The sequence below is a fragment of the Orcinus orca genome, chromosome 5 (assembly GCF_937001465.1).
Source record: "Orcinus orca chromosome 5, mOrcOrc1.1, whole genome shotgun sequence".
NCBI classification, from domain to species: domain Eukaryota; kingdom Metazoa; phylum Chordata; class Mammalia; order Artiodactyla; family Delphinidae; genus Orcinus; species Orcinus orca.
Window position 1 is genome coordinate 88,438,329 of NC_064563.1, and position 12,867 is coordinate 88,451,195.

The window sequence follows — 12,867 nt, forward strand, 5'->3', positions numbered from 1 at the left end:
CAGGCAGAGCCTCTAGCTATAGTTTACCCTCAGGTTGTCAGTATCTTGTTGCAGTTTTAAAAAACTTACCAAAGTGTATACCAAAGATTATTGTATGGTACTAAATTCAAACTTTTTCTTCCTTTATGATTTCTGAGGATCTCAAAACACATGAACAGAAAAGAAATGATTTTTATGAGGAAGAGTAATAAATACAAGTTGGAGAAACAGATGAAAAGTGATAAAAGGGAAGAATTTGAAGTTAGATACGGGGATAAATGCATGAGAATCAGAGTAGAAAAGGCAATCCAAAGATCTAAAGAATAAGAGGAGGAAGAAAAAGAGGAGGAAGAGGAGATTCAGATTAAAGATGGAAAATAAGTCTAAGATAGCTTTGAGGTGAACATTTTACATTATGTAAGCAGTCCAAATCTTAATAAAAAATCTTTTGAAATCTCTCTTTATAGCATTTAAAATAAGATTCACTCTATGCAGCTTTGACTTATTCTATGCTGTGGAGAAATGAACTGTGAGCTTTAGTCCCAGATCTGTCTCAGAATATATACCCCTGAGAAAATTACCTTCTGAGCTTCAGAATCTTCGCATATAAAATGAGGGGGCCAGGCACATTCTTATCCACTTTTAAGAATCCATGAAATGAAGCAGCACATGGTATGATCTTGTTGACCTACTGCCAGGATGCTTATTGAAGGAAGTTGCTGAATTAGATTAGATTATACTAATGATCAAAGTTAAAAAGAAAAAAAAAAAGTTTGGAAGTTTTTACTGATATGTGCATGCTTAGTCCCGGATGAGTTAACAAGATGGTAGCCCCACTTTATAGAAAGTACTATGGCTAGCATTGCCAAACACACTTTTAGTTAAATCTTCAACTGGAATTTTTGAGAGATTATACTTTCAATTCTTTCTCTTAAGGTCTTATTCTCCAATTAACTGAAAGATGGCACTTCTGACTTTCTAATCCAGAAATTTAAAACTCCTGTTTAACCAAGAAAATGGAAATCAGTACATTCTTGGTTGCCCTTCTATTAATTTAAATTTGCATAACCTAATCAAAACTCAACCTGCCTTGCCCTTCAGCAAAATGCTGTATTCTCTCCCATTACTAAATGGCTATATTCTTCTCAGTATTTTTTAAAACATGAATTATGTTGCTATCCCATGACTTTTCCTTTAGAATGTGTCCATGGAAATTAAAATGGACTTTTCTGTGCCCAAGTCTGAAATGAAAAATAGTCCAAAGGGATGGTGGAAATGAACACAAAACTTTGCTGATATTACCAGTATTATAATTTTGTTAAGCTTTTTTTCTAATAAATGGAACTAAAGTGAACTGATCCCCAAATAACTGTTTGACACTTTATCTACATCATTATTTTGTGTCTACAGCCAAAGCACAGCCTAAGATTTCCTGTAAGTCATTGGAATATATTTTCTGAGGCTTTTCTAGTATACTTTTCCTACAGAGATGTTTCTCCCATAATCATTTTACTGTTTCAACAAATATTGCTGAGCACAGAGAATGTGCCAAGCACTGTGCTAGGTGCTAGGTATAAACTGTGTGCACATGGCCATCCCTCATTAAAGCATCCTTGAAAAATGGATGGAGTAGGCATCTGTTTATTATTTTCTAAGCTAAAATGGATGAAAAGAGAAGATCACTGGATGATCAGAAATGAAACACCAAACTGTTGTTCTTTCCTTTAGATGAGCTCCTGTGATTTTTTTTCTAGTCACCGTTTACAAACGCAGATTCAAGAAGGGTATAAGCTCCCTGCCTTGCTCTCTAGCTGGCTGCTAATAAAGAGAACTTCTCTTTCTCTTTCTCACTTTAGTGATTGTCCTCAGCCATAGGAGGGCACTCAGGTACAGGACGGTCCTGTGCCTAGCAAGAGGATCAACTTCACCCTTACTTTCTGGCCTCAGCCTTGGTAACTCATTGTATGGCATGGGAAGCACCAGGCAGCCTCAGAGGACTGGAGATGTCTGTAGTCATCCAGATCAAAAGTTAAATTTTAAGTGCTCTCCGTAAGCACAATATAAGAAATTATTTAAATTTCCTTTACAAGCATGTTCATCAGTTTAGAATCTTTTCTCATTGCCCATTTCTCTGTCATTGTCCTATATTGGGCTGTTCTGCTTAGCAAAATAATGTGTGGCATATCTTCTTCCAAAGTAAAGTAGTGATCTATTCAAAGATTTCTAAACGCGTTCTTCATGCATTTTTAAAGAAGATGGGTAAAATTGAATATATTTCTCTTTGCCCTGATGATATCCCTGTGTGTCTTTCAAATAATATTTGCTACTAGGTAAACTAGTTGGACCATATCATTGGCTATCACAGATACAGATTCCCAAAGGCATCAAGAGAATGACAAATAGGTGCATGTGGAGGAGTCTGACAGTTTAGTGGAATTGCTTTCAAGTAATTTGACACATTAGCACTTTCAGACACTCACCTGCCAGTAATCCTCATTAGAAATAAGATTGGAATATTGGGGTCACTAGCTCAAATCTGTTTTTCTGAGACCTGAACAATAACGGAAAGTCAGAGCTACAGGGAATAAGAATGAAACTATTCCAGGCATTAGAATTGTTTCTCTAAATGAGCTCTTTCTCTCTCCCCTCTGTTCGGTCCTCCTCTTTTCTCTCCCTGTTTTCCTCTTTCTCTTTTTTCCTCCCTCCCCTCCTGCTCCTTTCTTTTTAGTGTTCTGAATTCATTAGATGGCATAGTGTAAATCAATAGTAAACGCTAACCGCCTACTCTGTACTCAGTTACGCAACATCACATAACCGGTACACAGAGACAAAAAGGGAAAAAGCACACACAGCCTTTACATTCAAAAGCTCTTGCATAATTTTACTTTTCCACAGCCAAAAAGAAAAAAAAGGAAATAACAGATGGGGAAAACTTACACTTTTTTTTCCCTTTTCTCAGACTGTTGAGAAGGGAGTTAGCTAACATTCACGACCATTTCTAGTTGCCCTGGGCTGCAGCAAAACATCCCATAATTGTCAGTGTCTTAACTGGCTTTAAAACAAGATTTTGTGACCCTCCATGATGTGGTAAATTTTCCAGGTAATATAAGACTAAAATTATTCTGAGGTGTTTAATGCTTTTTTACTTATTTTGTGAAAAATCAACAACATTTAAAATATGAAGTGAATTTTAAAATAGAAAGGATAAGGAAGACAGCTGTGTGTGTGTGTATGTGTGTGTTTTCATTTGAAATGTATCCTGATGTAATATTTATGTAAAAAGCTGGTTATATAAACCCTGTCTTTCTCTTGCTTTTTACTTTGGGAGCTGTATAAAGCACTACTGTTTTTTTCTCATGACAAAGTACATTCAAACCCCAAAGTCTTAAGGAAAGAGAAAACATCTAGATTCTACAGCAGAGACACTTAATTCAAACTCCCTATAGGATTCACCCTTTGAACAACAGTTTCATTTACGAACCTGTAGTCTCTGGAATTCTCATTTAAAACTTTCTCTCACACTATTCCCTGGAACACCTTTGGATTTATTGTACTGCCTTTAAGTCTCAAACATATTATAAAAGTATTCTTTTTCCTCTTTCTCTTTTTGTAGCTCTTCGCTTCTTTCCCACACCCACTACTTTTTCATTGGAGTAACTCCCTTCCCAGATGGGAACACAGTGAGATTTGTCTAAGGTTTATCAGTCTTCCTTCCCTGCTATGATATTTTGTTTCACTTAACTGACTGATGTCCTCTGGGGACCGGGCATTTTTCTGATGAGGGAGGTTGGAGGGCTTTGGGGGTTTGTCTGTTCTTCCCTTTTGGTTTCTGCCTATCAAATGGTTTTAAAATGGATACAAAATGCTAGAGAGCACAGCATTAGGCATTGTGAGGTTTCTGCTAGAGGAAAGCGAGATCACGTGTGTGAGAGGTAGTGTGGTGGTAGGTCTGAGTGTTCTTAATACAATAAGGAAAGGTAAAAGTAGGAGGGAGAGAGGATGGATCTGCGTAGGAACTACTGAGGTTCATCTCTGTGTGTTTGGGATCAGTATCATTCCTTCATCTCTGTGTGTTTGGGATCAGTATCATTCCTTTAGGTCACACTTTACTTCTGGATGGTAAGGCCATATGAAATTGGTTCATTTAATTTTACTAAAGGTAGGAGGTGAGTTTTTCCTTACTTTTTATAAAAGATTCAGGCTATTTCCTAGTTTGTTTAACTTTCTCTTATGTGTTAGCTATTGAATTTGGGATTCCTTTTGTATGGAAAAATCTGGTGCATAAAGATAAAAATCAAAGCCAGGAGAGTTTTGTCTGGTTTTTCAGGTTTCATTGCCTGAATATGGCTCTGTGTTGTAACAACGGAATGATCAAGATCACTAGGGTTGTCATATCTCTGTATGTATGATGACATGGGGACATCTTTTGTTGTCTTAATATGAATAATGACTAAGCTAGCATACATTATTAAAGTATTTTGTAAATGTGTCTCCTTTCAGCTTTTTTCTTTCCTTGAAAGAATCTATAGCTCAGATAGATATGTTTGCGGAATATAATGAAAATTGGTCACAATATTCTAGTCTTTAAGCAGGATATTCGCACATATATTCATACATATATTTTTTCTGTCCCTCTTCATATTTTTTTAACTTTTTTATTGGCATATAAGTTGATTTACAATGTTGTGTTAGTTTCAGGTGTACAGCAAAGTGATTCAGTTATACATATATGTATCTATTCTTTTTAATATTCTTTTCCCTTATAGGTCATTAAAAAATATTGAGTATAGTTCCCTGTGCTATACAGAAGGTCCTTGTTGGTTATCTATTTTACATATAGTAGTGTGTATATGTTAATTCCAAACTCCTAATGTATCCTTCCCCCCTTTTCCCCTTTGGTAACCATAAGTTTGATTTCTCCTTTTTTTTTCCTAATACATTTATTTATTTTTGGCTGCATCAGGTCTTCGTTGCTGTGGGCGAGATTTCTCTAGTTGCGGCAAGCGGGGGCTACTCTTTGTTGCCGTGCGTGGGCTTCTCATTGCGGTGGCTTCTCTTGTTGCGGCACACGGGCTCTAGGTGCACGGGCTTCAGTAGTTGTGGCACACGAGCTTCAGTAGTTGTGGCGCACAGGGTCAGTAGTTGTGGCTCACAGGCTCTAGAGCACAGGCTCAGTAGTTGTGGCGCACGGGCTTAGTTACTCCGTGGCATGTGGGACCTTCCCGGACCAGGGCTCGAACCCGTGTCCCCTGCATTGGCAGGTGGATTCTTAAACGCTGTGCTACTAGGGAAGCCCCACAAGTTTGTTTTCTATGTCTGTGGGTCTATTTCTATTTTGTATATAAACTCATCTGTATCACTTTTTTTTTTTTAGATTCTACATGTGAGCGATGTTGTATATTTGTCTTTCTCAGTCTGGCTTACTTTACTTGGTAAAATAATCTCTAGGTCCATCCGTGTTGCTGCAAAAGGCATTATTTCATTCTTTTTATGGCTGAGTAATATTCCATTGTATAAATATACCATATCTTCTTTATCCATTCATCTGTCAAGGGACGTTTATGTTGCTTCCATGTCTTGGCTATTGTAAATAGTGCTGCATTGAACATTGGGGTGCATGTATCTTTTTGAATTATGGTTTTCTCAGTTATAGCTGAGTGTGGGTTCCAATAGGCAGTTTTGTATGTGTGTACCTGATTATCAAAATGAATTCTGCACCATGTAAAATGTTTCTTTATAATGTAATTGTAACATGATTAATCATCTGTAGCCAAGCACTTAATTTTGGTGGGTAGTTCTGTATACAGAGAATCATTTAGAATACCCCGCTTTTCAAATGGGTTTGCTTGGATTTAAAAGAAAACTTAGACCTCTATAGAGGAGCATTTTCTTGATTGTCCAAAATAGTTGGAGCCATCTGGTTATCAAAGAAGTAGAGGAAAACATCTTTGAGTAAAACATCTTTGGCCTTTTTTTCCTGCCTCAGTTTATCAGAATATCTTCCAATTCCATCTCGGTGAGTTTTTTTGCACTCTCTGAACCATACTCAGGTTCAGAATTGACCTTTCAATGCCCAATGAATGCCAGCCAATTCTATTCAGCCCCCTTTTTTGGTTGTAACCACGTCACAGAGAACATATAGCCTACTTCTAGTTTTTCTTCTGCAATATGGGATCCAGGCTGAGGAAGGGCTGGCAGGCCTAAACTTTCTATTCCCAGGGTGTTCAAGAATCTAGGAGAAGATTTAAACATTTTCTAATTTTTCAGAAGTACTTCACAACTCTTTTAACCTGGCTTCTCATTTCTTTTGGCACAATAGATATTTTTAAATGTTGCAAGAACCTCAGTCACTGACTTACCTTTTCAAGAAGAATCACTCTAGTTGTGCCTGGCACATCGTATCTGCTTCATGAATATGTTTTGGGGAGCTGCGGTGGCTGTTCCCTGTTAGTACTTATGCAGGTAAGCAGTAAGCAATGTGAGTAATAAAGGGGTAAGGTGAAACCAGATGCAGCACTCCAAGCTTCAGCAAGGGGCGACCACCCCATTTTATAAGAAAACCCTTATTATCCTGTCTCTGTCTTTATAAAAATAAAAAATTGCAGAAGGATATTTTATATCTTTCCTAGAGGTCCTTTGTAATGGTCAGACCATTGGATCATTTAAAAAACATAATTTTGAGCAAGGTACTTTGGTAATCCTGGTTAAGTTTCATATGAAAATGTGTTAGGGATATAACGATTCTGTGTCTCAAATATACTCCTCTTACACTCTGCCACAGGGTCCTTTAAATCTTGGCTTTTCTCATTTTCTCTAGGCAATTATTTTTTAGACTTCTTTTATTTATACAGGTCCTAGGATGATGACAACAGACAAATTTTATATAGAATTCTTCTTTTATATATTGTTTCATTACTTTTAGCTACAGTAATTCCTGATCTTGCTAAATCGATTTTGGCTTAAGTTATTATGCTGGCTATTTTCAAGGCCTCATTCTGGTGTTGATATTGGGGGTGGGAGGTGATCTCTGGTAAAACCACCTATGGCGTCTCCATTATATCAGCAGTGAAAAGACATGCGTGTGGAATTATTGGTAGACTGCTGCTTGTTAGGGAAGCAGTCTTTAAAATGCAGATTATATAATATTTGGGGATTTTGTTGCTCCACAGTAGAAGCTTTTTAAATGTTAATTTGGGGTTTGTTTTGTTGTTCTGTGACTTAGCATAAAAGGTTTTGGTTTTGAAAGGTTTCAGTTCACTCATTCCAGTTGTCCTACAGGACTTGGAATATAACACTATACATTTATTTATACTCATGAAAGAGGATAAGGCCAGTAACTCACAACTCATGAAACCAGGGGTAAATAATCCATAGCTTGTTCTACCACTATTGCCACAATATTTATATCCAGAACACAAGTAACAAACAACCCCAAACAAGGAGAAACCAGTTTGTTTTTATTTACAAAATGTTTAATCAAAAGTACAGTAAAGTTCAAATGGAGCTGCAAATCCTGGTGGTTCACAATGGTTTGATTTATTTTTTTAAACAGACCACAGATAATTAACCATAAAACATAACTTTCTCAACACAAGTTACAGTGAATTACAGAAATAGGCAGCAAGTCATTCACAACTGGTTGCAACTGGTTAGAGCCTTAAAGTTAAGCACACAGGCAGCTACAAAAGCACTTTCTCAGGGCACAGTTGTATTTTCATTCCCAAAGGGGAGCATCCTTTACTTTTTATATAGTATCAGTGTGTCAGTGGCCTGAGTGAAAAGTAAATGGGGTTATTTTCTATGATTGTCATAGATTTATTAAATACCTAGCAGCAACAGTGCTCTTTTCATTCCAGAATGTTTCACCATCACTAACTGGATTTTCCTCGTGACGTTGCCGTCTGGTAAGCAACTTTCATCATCTCTAAATGGCGGTCCAAAATACTGAGGTACAAAGAAGCCAAGTATATTTCTCCTAACCTCAGAAAGACTTAAACCTAAAGCTGTGGTGAGTCCACCACCTCAAGTATTAAATTTGAACAGAACGTATTTTGACATTGGTGAAGGGTACCTATTTCATATCCTATTTGTTCACTTGAAATACCATCATTTAGAATGATATGAAACATGATCTTGAGAACCTGTTGTCACAGAGTTCAACAAATGGTTTACAGTGATTTTGCTACACTGGGGTGGAAGTATTCAGAGGACACCTGAGTGGACAGAGAAGGTGATTTGGTGAAGTTGGGCACTGATGTTTCCATGTGGAACACTGGATGTTTTGGCATTATGCAAACAAAACCCTCCAAACATATTCTGTGATGCTTTGAACTACATGCTATTATTCAATGATATGCTACACATTTGACGTGCATTTACTTCATGTGGATCAGCCTTAAAATCAGACGTGAACTGCTCTTGTGTGTATGCACAAACGAAGGGGACGTGGACAACCCTCACCACTACCACCAGCATTACCAATTAAGTAAGAGGACCAACACCAGGGCTTCAAGCTAGCCTAGGTTTGAAACTTTGAGGTCTATGTGTCTTTAGCGAGAATTGGTAAAGTTTCAAAATTCAAAGTTTCTAGAATTCTTGAGAGTTCAGTGGCTGGGAGGAGAGTGCAGGTCAGGACTGAGGGTATATTGGTAGAACATCATCAAGTCAGACAGAGCTTGAAAGAGTTGAGTTTGCTAGAGATTGGCCTACATAGAAATGCACTGGAAGATATACCAGAGAGGGGAGGAGTAAAGGGGTGACTTACCTGGCATCTGAATATATTCTCCCTTGCTCTAGCCAGGCCTATTTAGTCATGAGCATCATATTCATCCAAACTTTTAGCATCTACACTCTTGACTTCACTTTATATGAATTTGCATAAAATGAGGAAAGTAATCTCTTGGGGTAATACAGATAGCTTTCTAGCAGAGACTTTCCATATCCATTACACATAATCCACAGTTGTCTACTGTATTTTTGTTTCTAATTCTGTTGTACATCTATCTGTCTTTCTGAATGTACCCATCTTGCCAGTGAAGGGCACAAGCCTTTAGATTGTAACTCCCTACTCCCACTCCCAAGCTTTACTCGTTATACTGCCCCAAAAGAAAGAGTGAGAATGTTAAGAACTCAAGGGACAGCTCATTTGGTAACTTTTATTTGTCATTCCCTGCATTCATTGCGAAATGATCTCATCACAAAATGGCCTGAATTTCACACTCTTTCTGGCTTGCAAAGAAGCCAGTTCCTCCCCTATTTCTATCCAACACACAGAAAGCTCTTTATGTTTCTACGATCAGATAAAATCTGTATTGACATTTCTTTTCCTGTGGGTGTATTTCACTTCTAGGTATGAAGACTTAAACTATCAGGGCAATGCTGTATGTTTGTAGTTTCTCTGTTTTAGTAAATAAAAAGCTCCTTGGGAAAGGAGAGCACATCTTATCCACTAATGAATAAATATTTATTTTCATTTAAAAATGATACATGCTTATTAAAAATAATTTGGAAAAACACACTGGAGTAAAATGAAGAAAAATTAAAGTAATTATTTCTGTAATTTAAATCCAACCATTAATAACCATTTGATATATTTCTTTACGCTCATTTTCCCCTGAGGATATATTTTTTAAAACATGCTGTAATCATACTTTCCATATAATTTTATGTCCTGCTTTCAAAATTTAACCTCAGAATTCTACATGTAATTACATAGTCCTTATAAACATCATTTTAAATAAATATATACTATTTCTGAAGAGGAATAGCTTACTTAACCTAAATGTCCAACAAGAATATTTTTTTTAACTTTTTGTTTCCATAATCTTACATATAAAAAGTAAATGAATCAGTCAATAAATAATGAGTAAACGAATGAAAGTTCAAATCAGTATAAATTTTTAAAATTTTTATTATGAAAAATTTAAAATATATGAATGTAGACAGAACACTACAATGAACCCCCATGTACCCATAACCCAGCTTGCACAGTGATTAACTCATGGTCTATTGTTTTCCCGTGCTACCACCATGTTATTTTGAAGCAAACCCCAGTCATTATAGCATTTTAGTCCATCAATATTTCAGGCCCATCAGAACTTTTTACATTTTAATGTTAAAAACATTCAGATGAATAGTTCTAATCATTGTGTAGAGGAGTAGTTTTCTTCTGAGTGTGCTGTCATCACATTTTCTAAAATGTAACAATTGATCATAAAATCTCATCAGTGTGTTTCATAACATTCTTAGGCACATCTGTAAGCCAAAGGATAATTTGGTTGACTAGAGAGACATTTTACAGATTTGGCTAGGTTTCTTGGATGAATTTTTTTTTTTTTTGGTATTTTTTTTTACTTGACTCAAACTTAGGATGATAATTTGCATGCCAGATCGATGCAGCATTAATTATACTCATTATTGGATATATGTTGTGTTATATACAATTCCATATTTGAGGTGAAAGGAAAACATAGGCCTTTAACTACTCAGAAGTCCAGCATGGCTGCAGCCAACCCATCCTAGATAAATATGGTGAAAATACTTAAACCAAATGTAACACTGGATTTAAATGTTTATAGTTTTTTAAGATTTATTGGCAGAAACGGAAGGTTTCCTCCTAAGGAGGTACTTAGGAAGTCTGTAAAGGGAGGAATTATCCATTAATAGTCTGAATAATTTTTCAGAAAAGCACTATGTTTGGGGAAGTGGGCGTGGAGGGAGATGGTGCCTTGCAGAACAAAGGGCACTCACTGCCTGTGTGCCTGTGTGTGTTACTCCAGTTTATCCTGAGAATATTTAAAGAACCTTCTGTGGGTCAGTTTCCCATGGCTAGACCACCTCCTTTATACCCAGAGCCACAAGGAGGAATGCTTCATGCAAGTAGGTTGTCTGCAGAAGACCAGTAGTGAAGGTTTTATCCTTCCTGGCTGTCTTTGACCTGCAGGTCAGTGACTGTTCCAACAGGTGTGTTCCACTCATCAGAGATTCAGGATGTGAGTAACTGCGTAATGTCCTGCATCAGTATAAACTGGATTTATGTGTTACTCACGTCTATTTAATCTTAAGAGCACATTTTCCATTGGCCTCGAAAGTGAGTAGCTAAGAATACTGATGTGCCTAACCCTTGGGGAAGGAAAAAAAAAAAAGAGCTTCCCCACTGCACTAAATCTCTAGAAAAATATGAGGGTTTACAGTATGGACACATACAAAATATTTTCAAACAAAGTTGGTGGAGGAAAGCACATGGAAAAGAAAGAAAGAAAAGAAATAACATAAGCAATAAACTATCCCAAGCAAACAGAAAGCATCAGTAAAAATTGCCAGACTGGATGGTGTAAACAGTACAAACTATTTTTTTCTTTCCATCTCATTTCTTTTTCCCCTCAGTCTTCTGATCATTTCTGTTTCTCTTTATCCTGGCCTGGCATTACCATCGTTAAAATGTCCTCAAAAGGTCAGGGATGTATCTGACAGCTTGGCGTTGAAGCAGGCATTCCAAGAAAAGATAGGTAGGAGCTAGCTACTGTACTATTTTAAAGCTGCAAGGATATTTTACCATAACCCATAATACCCCTATATTAAAACAGTTAACCTTTTCATCATTATTTTAAGATTGATGCTGACAACACGACAACTGAAATAAAGGTGTAAGTCTTCACTTTTTCCTGCATCCTCTTCTTACATGTGGTGTTGGATTACGTAGCTCATGTCATTTAAACCTAGAATATAAAGTAACTTTTATAGAGAAGAGTAAGTTTACCAATAGTTCTTTCTAACTAAAGTATTATTCATTATGCCCAAGTGAACCTTAAATGTCTCATCACGACAACAGCTATTATTATTATTATTATTATTACTACTACTAATGTGATTAATGATAGTGTTCACTTCTTGGTGTATGTGTGTGGCATTTTCTTATGCTTGGCCTTTGGGTCTGGTGTTTGTTCCATTGTTACGTTTGCTATAAAACAGCACTTCTTGGAATAAAGTAGTATTCCATATCCTCTACCTCCTTCTCTCTAGTTTAGTTCATGATCATGGTTGGATGATTCTGCTTAGATAGGGCAGGAAATCCTTTGAAAATCCCCCATCAAGCCAGGACTTTCATTTTAGACTTAAATACAGATAGTTACAAAAGAAAAAAAAAAAAAAACGTTTTGTTCATGTCATCAGACCTATGTTTCAAGAAGTTGGCATATTTTCTGGATAAACTTTATTAGACACGTAACACACCATCATGCACAATTAACATAAGGATGGGAATTACGGCATTCTTTTACTGAGATAACTTTGACGATTCTGCTTTACCTGGAGTGGTGAGAGAAGGATGAAAACTCCACTCAAGGCAAAGATATTCAAGGAGATGATTTTGTAGCCAGCTCAGTCCTTTCACATTGGAAATGCTGAGAAGTCTCCGTTTTTTCACCCTTCACTAGCGATTACTCAAAGCCTGTGATATAAAGAACTTCCTTTGGAGATGGTCTGTATTTGGGGGGACTGATGCATTAGCAAACCGTGCTGGGCTCCATAGAAAATTGGTTTTATTTGTTCTATCCTACTCTATAAAATATTCTTAAGGTGCCGTTGATGTATACTTTTTTATCAAAAGCAATTTGCTTTCTAAGTTCCTGATGGCCATTCTGTGAATCAACCTAATGTATTTGTGGTGTGGGGATCTGTAACCTCTGAATGCTAAGTTTAAAGACCTTTATAATTACTTATTTAAAGACATTTTGGCCCTTAACTCTTTCTCTCTCTTTGTCCACAAACAAGTTGATTGGCTAATCATATCTGTATTTTTATTTTTGTTGCTGCACGCATTGCACATAAAACAGGAAAGAGGAAAGGCTATTTGTAAAAGGTAATTACAATGACAAAATTGTACTTTCT

General features: G+C 36.7%; 1 protein-coding gene across 12 annotated transcripts in view; it reads left to right on the plus strand.

The window, feature by feature from the left end:
* ZBTB20 (zinc finger and BTB domain containing 20) overlaps positions 1 to 12,867 on the plus strand; it is an 821,511-nt gene that overhangs the window by 441,540 nt on the left and 367,104 nt on the right. For 10 of the 12 annotated variants that reach the window (XM_049709898.1, XM_049709909.1, XM_049709901.1 and 7 more), the window contains one exon: positions 7,836 to 7,883. The exons of the other annotated variants lie outside the window; for them this stretch is intronic. The gene's annotated coding sequence lies outside the window, so the exon portion shown is untranslated. The remainder of the gene's footprint in view (positions 1 to 7,835; positions 7,884 to 12,867) is intronic. 12 annotated transcript variants of the gene reach the window in all.